This window comes from Camelus dromedarius, unplaced genomic scaffold (genome assembly GCF_036321535.1).
Source record: "Camelus dromedarius isolate mCamDro1 unplaced genomic scaffold, mCamDro1.pat HAP1_SCAFFOLD_15, whole genome shotgun sequence".
Taxonomy (NCBI): Eukaryota; Metazoa; Chordata; class Mammalia; order Artiodactyla; family Camelidae; genus Camelus; species Camelus dromedarius.
In genome coordinates, this window is record NW_026989805.1 from 168,022 (window position 1) to 175,846 (window position 7,825).

Below are 7,825 nucleotides of genomic sequence, written 5' to 3' on the forward strand. Positions count from 1 at the left end.
AAAGAATATAAAAAGGAATATATATGTATAGCTGAATCACTACACTGTACACCAGAAATTAACACAATGTAAACTGACTGTACTTCAATAAAAAAAAAAAAAAATAGAACAAAATAATTGGTTCCTGCAGAAGCCAATAACAGAAAATTTTTGTTGTTAGAGTTGGATGAGTTTTCCCTTATTCCAACTGCGTATTTGCATATCTCAGAGATGTCCTGTTCACAAGTTCCAATTCTGGATCTCACCAGGCTCAGGGATACCCTGTGGCCTCCTGACCCTGAGAGAGCTTCGCCTCACTCTTCCCATTTGGAGAGATTACGGCTTCCTTCTCAAGGAAGGCAATATGTCTTTCTTCCTGGTTCCAGGCAACCGTAGACACAGCTTGGAATTATCAAATCCAAGCCCTGTCTGCTTCTTGCTCTGCCAAGGGCTTTCTCCTGAGGACTACTGCAGTGGGGCTCCACGAGTCAGGATCCTTCAAGCCCTTGCAAGCCTGAGGGCTCAGGCATCTGTGACTCAAGGCTGCCTTTCCCACCCTTTTGGGTTCCAGCTACATTCTGGTCTCTAGACCTCCATCACTCTGAGGATCTAGATATGGACACAGCGCATAAAGTGGCAAACCTCCAAGTGATCAATCTCCAGGAATCCTCAAAGACTCCCTGCAACTGGCCAAAGATAAGTGAGAGGGGTTTTTTGGTTTTTGTTTTGTTTTGTTTTGTTTTGTTTTTTTCCTTTCAAGAGGGGTTCAAGATTGCCTGGGATGGCCATTCTCATTAGCGGCAGGAGCTGTGGTCTGGGCTGAAATCACATTTCTAGGGGGCTTAGATTTCCCACTTAGGACTCACAAATTGTCCGGCAAATATGGACATCTCCTCCGCTGCTTGCTTAGCTCTCAGCTTCTCTCAGCTTGTCTACAACTTTCTCTTCCAGGCTTAGTGTTCATTCACTACCATTTAATTTCCTGTGCATGTATCATCTGAAGACAGAGAGAGAACACGTCTTTTACTTTCATTTTCTCATTCCCAGGAATGTCACTGGACAGAAGTAGTCTTTCTTTTCTTCCACCAACATCTGCTCAGAGGGCAGTCCCCCAGGTCCGTTCTGCACACTAGACCCAGTACTTCCATCAGGAGGTTGTGACCCTTTGCCCTCTACCCCCGTCTGTGTTATGGCTCTGCTCCGCCCTGAGACAAAAGCCTGTTTCTCCTCCAGAGGTGTCTGTGCCCCTTCTGTCTCCTAGAACTGCCACCTCCCATCCTTTCCCTTCCCTCAGCTTGGTCCTCTCAATGGTCTTTCTGCTCTGATCACGAGCCATCTTAGTGGCCTCTACTATTCCCACCGCTTCTTTAGAAAGACAGTGATTCTTGGGCATTTGCATATAAACATCACTATTTTAGTTCCCTGTTAAACTGATGTCTCTTCCCTTATTATTTCTTTATGCACCTGGTGCTCCTGGAGTAATGAGGGTAGGAACCACTATCTCAAGCCAGGACCCAGAGAACAAATGGGGGAAAACCTCAGCTGACACACACCTAAAAGAAGTGCTTTGGTTCAGTTTCAGATGAATGATCCTCAGCTCCGAGTACTGCAACTGCAAAAGCGGGTAAGAGCACGGATCACACCCCTTAAGTAGAAGTTTTCCTGTTTCACTTGACCTTTTAAGTTTGATCTTCTGCTACCTGCTCTTTCTTGGGAAAAAAAAATTATTCAGCATTTAACCTAACCAGCTACTAGAGTGACTTGCCCCAAACCTCATAGCCATTCTATGGATCAGGAGTGGTTCTGCAGAAAAACTGTTTTGACGGCAAGGTGATGGGGGCATGGAAAAGCTCACTTAATTCCTGAGTGACATTTTCACCCTGTGTTTCTTCCAGCATCTCTTATGACACCAGATTTCTCTGAAGAATTTACCTACCCAATGTCTCACTTGTAAATCACAGCCACACCCCCCGGCCACCATATAAGCCATGGATTTCTTTATTCCCTTTGTCCAATATTCCAGAGTCCTCCTCTCCATAGCTCATTTTTAAAATATATTCTGCTTATTGGCACCTTTATACTCATGGGACTCATGCCTAAAAAAGAAGTAATAGAATTCAGCTTCAAGATGACCGTGGTAAGTTTTGGAAATGTTTCTTCTATAAGTAAGACAATATTAACCTTAGTAATTCACACAAAAACTCCAATATCCCTGGAAACCAGAGAAAAGCAAGCTGAGACCTTTGCTTGGCCCCTTAAGCTGTGGTAGCGTCCTTGTTGGAGTTTTCAAGTTGGCCGAGCCCAGTTCAAAATTATCCCCTTAATCCTCAAGTCCTTACCTTGTTTCAGAAAGAGAGTCGTGCTTTTCTCCTTCTGTACACTCTTCTGTGCATCTGAGGCAGGGCTGAGGACCGCAGTGCCCCAGCCATCTGAAGCAAGTCTTCCTGCTCTCAAACTTGGGAGCTAAGAGCAGCCGGCGATGTGCTGTAGGGAGAGGGACTACCCACACCTATGCCCTTTGCTCGATGTCATCCTTTTCCACACGGGTCTCCCTCGGAGGGCTGAAGGTGTGCAGGCACACAGCAGGCAGGGGGCTGGGCACTGCCCCTCAGGACACCGGATCTCTCTTCTTGTGTATTAGATCCCACCCCTAATTCCTCTATGCACTCTTCACCATTTGGACCTGCATATAATACATCTGGAGGCAGTCAGTCCCTTTAATGGTCGGGCAGGGGAAAGGCACAGGTGTCACAGAAGATAAAAAGAAGAATCATTTCTGCAATTACAGTGTTTTTGACCAGGCTACCTCCAGCAGAGGACAGCATGGGAGTCCTGTACTCAGGTTAGGTGAGAAGGAAAAAATGGGGGACAAATTAAAGTTTATATTTACTTACACACACACACACACACACACACACACACACACACACACACACACACACACAGAGAGAGATACTGAATATTTACAAACTATTAGACACCACGCTAAAGACTCCCACACGCAGACTCCAGCTTTGGTGCAAGCCTGCAGGGAAGAAAAATATTTCCTTGTTTTGTTCTAACCTTCTTTACTCCCAGACATCACTGCTAGGACACTCACCAGAATCACAGAGCCTTTCTGGCCAGACACTGCTTCAGACTAAGTTGGAAATAGCAGGGTTCCCTCATAAGAGCAGCCATTGCCCCTGGAACTCTTATTCGGGCTCCATTCTACCCCCTCCCAACACTTTCAACTCCCACCTGGCAGTTATTTTTGCCTCTTGACAGTTAACCTCTCAGTCTTTCCTGCTTCCAGCAAGCGCCCCTGGCTCCCACAGCTTCACTCACTCCTCAGGCCACTGTCTGTCTTCTCCTGTTCTTCTTACTCTAGTACAACCCAACCCCCAGTAGAGTGACCCCCTCACTCAAGACATTTTTTTCCCTTTGAAAAAAACAGCCTCACAATTTTGATATGATCTAAAAGCAGAACAAAATCAAATCTACCTACCTACTTATCTATAATTTATTTCCCATGATGCATAATTTTGGCTTTCATCCTAACGGCTCCCACTAAGGAGAATTTCTATTGATACATGTGTTTGCGTCAGTCCAGTCTTTTATAAGTTGAAGGGAAATTCGAGTCTCACTTCAGGTAGTAGCTTGCTGGGCTGCATTTCCCCCTTCCTAAGCGTTAGATGACATCTCATTCTATCCTCCACTTTACAGATCATCCCCGGTGAGAAAGGAACTAACATAAAAGGCAGTAGCCATCGCTCAGGTAGACGGCCAATGCATGGCACAGCTACTGCATGAAATTTGTGGTGGACTTGAGGCTCTGACAGAGCAGCCATTTGGTTATTTGTGGGTTCTGTTTCCTTAGGCATAGTCGATCCCCCCGGAAGGAAAATGATAACCTCAGCCTTTCTCCAATAAGTGACTTGGGTCTTCTGTACACTCTTCCTTCTCATAGAAAGCTTGTCTCATTCAGCCTAATCTCTGTCCAAGAGACGATATGCAAAAGCTCACCTCCATACCAGCAGGCAGCTTCTCTAATAACCTCAGCTTGCAGATGCTTCTCCTTTCAAACGTGTTTCACTGAAGCTGGCTTTTGAAGGCAGGGATCCTCTAGGTGATTTGTTCATGGTGCTCAAGCATTTGGCCGAACACAGTCCTCTTGTAAATCTCTAAGACACCATGGATGTACAACCTCTAGTATTTCTTTACTCTGGATGACTGTTGGTGTTGGAAGATTGCCCAGGGTTCTGGAGCTTTCTTTACCTCATCAGTTACTCCCTAGGATTCTGCAATCCCAGGTTAAGTTTACATAGACCAACTGCCACTCAACAATAATTTAGTTTTCTCAAAGGAAACGCTCTCACTCACCTACTTTATATCACATGCTTAACTCCATCTCTATTCAGACACGCATGAATATTTGGCTAACGGAAAAAATTATCCTCCTCAGAAACACCCTACACCATTGTGTCCTCCTGATGGGCCCTTCAGGGAACACCTTTTCAATCACTAAGACAGCTTCCTCAGTTACCAGATTTAGATGAGTGGTGTAATTTTCACATTTAACTACAGTAATGTAAGAACTTCTTTTAAATTATGCAAATATTATACAGAAAACTTAAAAGACTATCATCTTCACAATTCTATTATGTATATATTTCTTCCTGTCTTTATCTTTAAAAGGAGATATTTATGCAGTTTTTAAGTAGCATATGTGAAATTTTTAAGCCTTCATTTCTTTATTGTTATGTTTTCATGTATCATAATGTTCTAAATTTCAACTAATTTGAATAAAAATATTTTCATATGAAAAATGTAACATTCATATTACATGCTTTTTTCTCTCTCACTATATTCTTTAGCTCAATTCTTAGAAGTTGGATCATGCAATGAGAGTTTGAACATTTTACTAACACTTAAAGATACATTATTTTTTTTTTCTACAACCAGAATATAGGTACGACAATGTCCTTTGTGTAGTACAGTGAAGAGAAAAGTTAATGAGGATCCCAAAGCAAGACTGATAAAAATTATTCCTTATATTCCCAGCCTAAGGTTCAAAAACCCTCTGAAGCATGGCAGGTGGCTATTTAACCAAATTCTTCCTTGAACTGTCTACAGGCCAATTCCCTTTCTTCCTTTATTTTCCAAAGTCAACAGTTCTCAGACTTGCATCTAAATGATGGCTTAGAAATAAATCATTTTCTCTCCTCTTTTCCTACCTTTGATCTAAAGAAGAAAGCAAAACTTGAAAAACAACTTTTCAAAAATAAAGCTACCTTGTCTTATGGAAACCACTGGGCAACTTTACAACTTTATTGTATAAAATACTTGAAAATAATCAAACATACTTTTAAAGTAAGTATATAGTATTTTTCAGTATATACATATACATATACATATATATGTATACTCATATATAGATTTATTGTTTACCATGTATGAAGATTCAGACATACGTAGGCAGCGTCCGACATGACGTCACAGCAAGCCAACTTTCTTGATGTTTTAGAACGAGGGACTCTGATCTCCAGAGGGAATCAGTCAAATCAAGCTTGGCTCAATAGCAAAGTCTCTACCACAAGATAAAGTTAATTTTAATAAAGCCATCTTTCTCACATTTATCTCTTTCTCCAACTTCTCCTCAACCTCTTAGCCTCCTAAACCTATCAGACAATCCCGTTTGCATTTTAGGAACGACAGTCTTCAAGAAAACCCTGAACAAAGCTTTCACAAGGGCTGTTTCACTTAAGCTTTATGACTCACAAGTACATCGGAAGCAATGCTTTGGTTTCTTAGAAACTAACAAACTGAAGATTTAGAAGGAGAAATAGGAAAAAAGATAGAGAAGGAGAAAAGTAGACTTTCTTGTTTCCCAAGTAAAAACTGAGTGATGTAAAATAGTGGCACAGGGAGGGGGGAAGGTTCTAGGATGGGGTTCGGCATTTTGAACTTGTCACTGTTGCCACGGGAGGGAACACTCCAGGAACTGGGAGAGGTGGGCCTTGAAAGCTGTCTGCAGTCACACGTCCAAACTGGAATCAGACTGTTTATTACAAGTAATAAGAAAAACACGAAGGAGACTTCTGGAACGTAAAAAACTACAGGAACTTCTGAACAAACAAAATACATTAGCTTTGAGTTCAACAGTTACATATGATTGATTACACTTTGCGTCTTTAAAATGTTTCTTAATTGTCTTCTTTTTAATATATTTAAGATATGGATGTAAAGGCAATTAAATGGCTCTGAAGTCTCTATTAACTGTCAGGGATCATGAACTCATCTGGCTGGTGGGAGACTCATCCTTTCACTATCACTCTATGATCACTGAGGATATAATATGCAGAGGAAAGGAGTTTAGCTGAAATAAAATGAAAATGAATATATATATGTATGGTGTACAGCACAAGATCCCAGATAGAGATACATTGTCATCAACTGAACTTCAAGTAAAAAAAAAAAAAAGAAAGTATGATAATGTAGATAAAAATACACTTATGACAATATGAGAGAATCTGTGATCCTGCTATACAACAGGAATTTTTTTCAAATTTTTAAAAGAATTTTTATTTATATAAAGTTGATTTGTAATATTATAAAATTTCGGTGTACAGCACAGTGATATGCAATTTCTAAAGATTATATTCCATTTATAGTTGTTATAAAATATTGGCTATATTCCCTGTGTTGTACAATATATCCTTGTATCTTTTTTTTTAATTGAAGTATAGCTGATTTACAGTGTTGTGTTAGTTTTTGGTGTACAGCATACTGATGCAGTTATACATAAATTATATATATATTCCTTTTCATATTCTTTTTCATTAGAGGTTATTACAAGGTATTGAATATAGTTCCCTGTGCTAAGAGTAGGGCCTTGTTTATCTATTTTGTATACAGTAGTTTATGTCTCCTAATCCCAAACTCCTAATTTACCTACATCCCCCTTTCCCTGTTGGTAACCATAAGCTTGTTTTCTATGTCTGTGAGTCTATTTCTGTTTTGTAAGTTCATTTGTATTATTTTTTTAGATTCCACATATAAGTGATATCATATGATATTTGTCTTCCTATGTCTGATTTACTTCACTTGGTATGATAATCTCTAGGTCCATCCATGTTGGTACAAGTGACATTACTGAATTCTTTTTTTTATGGCTGAGTAATATTCCACTGTATATATACAGTAGGGAATTTTGATCATACTATTCCGATAATCCCAACTGCATACAACTATGAATATCATCTCTACAAGTAAGAAAGGGCTATTTTAAAAAGTCTCTTATAAGGGGAAGGGATGAAATATTCAGCTTGTAGATGGATAAAGAACAAAAAGACTAGCTATCAGGCCTCATTAGTGAGAGGACATAATCAATTTTCCTTAAGCAGGCCTTCCTGCATGCCGGGGCTTAGATTATATGCAAAGATACATATCAGGCTTTCTTTTTTAATTCTTGGACTAGATAGGCTTCTAACTTTTCAGAAGTGCTGACACAGATTTGAATTGTCTCTAACTCTAAATGGTAAGAGTTCAAACTTCTAAGAGTGAACTATCTGGAAGTCCAGGATTTTTAAGGGTATTCTGAACTGTTATCAGAGGATAAATTTCCTCCTTTCTGAATGCTCAAGAAGGGACTGTATAAATTTGTAGTTGAAATACATAAGGAATTCATGTATGAAAGATGTGGTTACATGTAGATCAATCAGTGACTCTGTGAGTATTAGTGGCTATTCATGTCCTATTTGGCTTTCTTTAGTTTGAATTCAAACTATCAAACTGAACATTTTTAAAGAGTATCTCAGCTTTAGCACTAAAATATCAGGTGCAACTTAGATCAGATGAGAATTAT

General features: G+C 40.0%; 1 long non-coding RNA gene across 1 annotated transcript; it reads right to left on the reverse strand.

Moving 5' to 3' along the window:
* Positions 1-286: 286 nt before the first annotated feature.
* Positions 287-2,641, reverse strand: LOC116151297 (uncharacterized). The gene is made up of 3 exons (XR_004134955.2): positions 2,319-2,641; positions 1,916-2,075; positions 287-976 (listed from the first exon to the last, which is right to left on the reverse strand). It is a non-coding gene; the product is annotated as an uncharacterized LOC116151297 (long non-coding RNA).
* Positions 2,642-7,825: the final 5,184 nt, after the last annotated feature.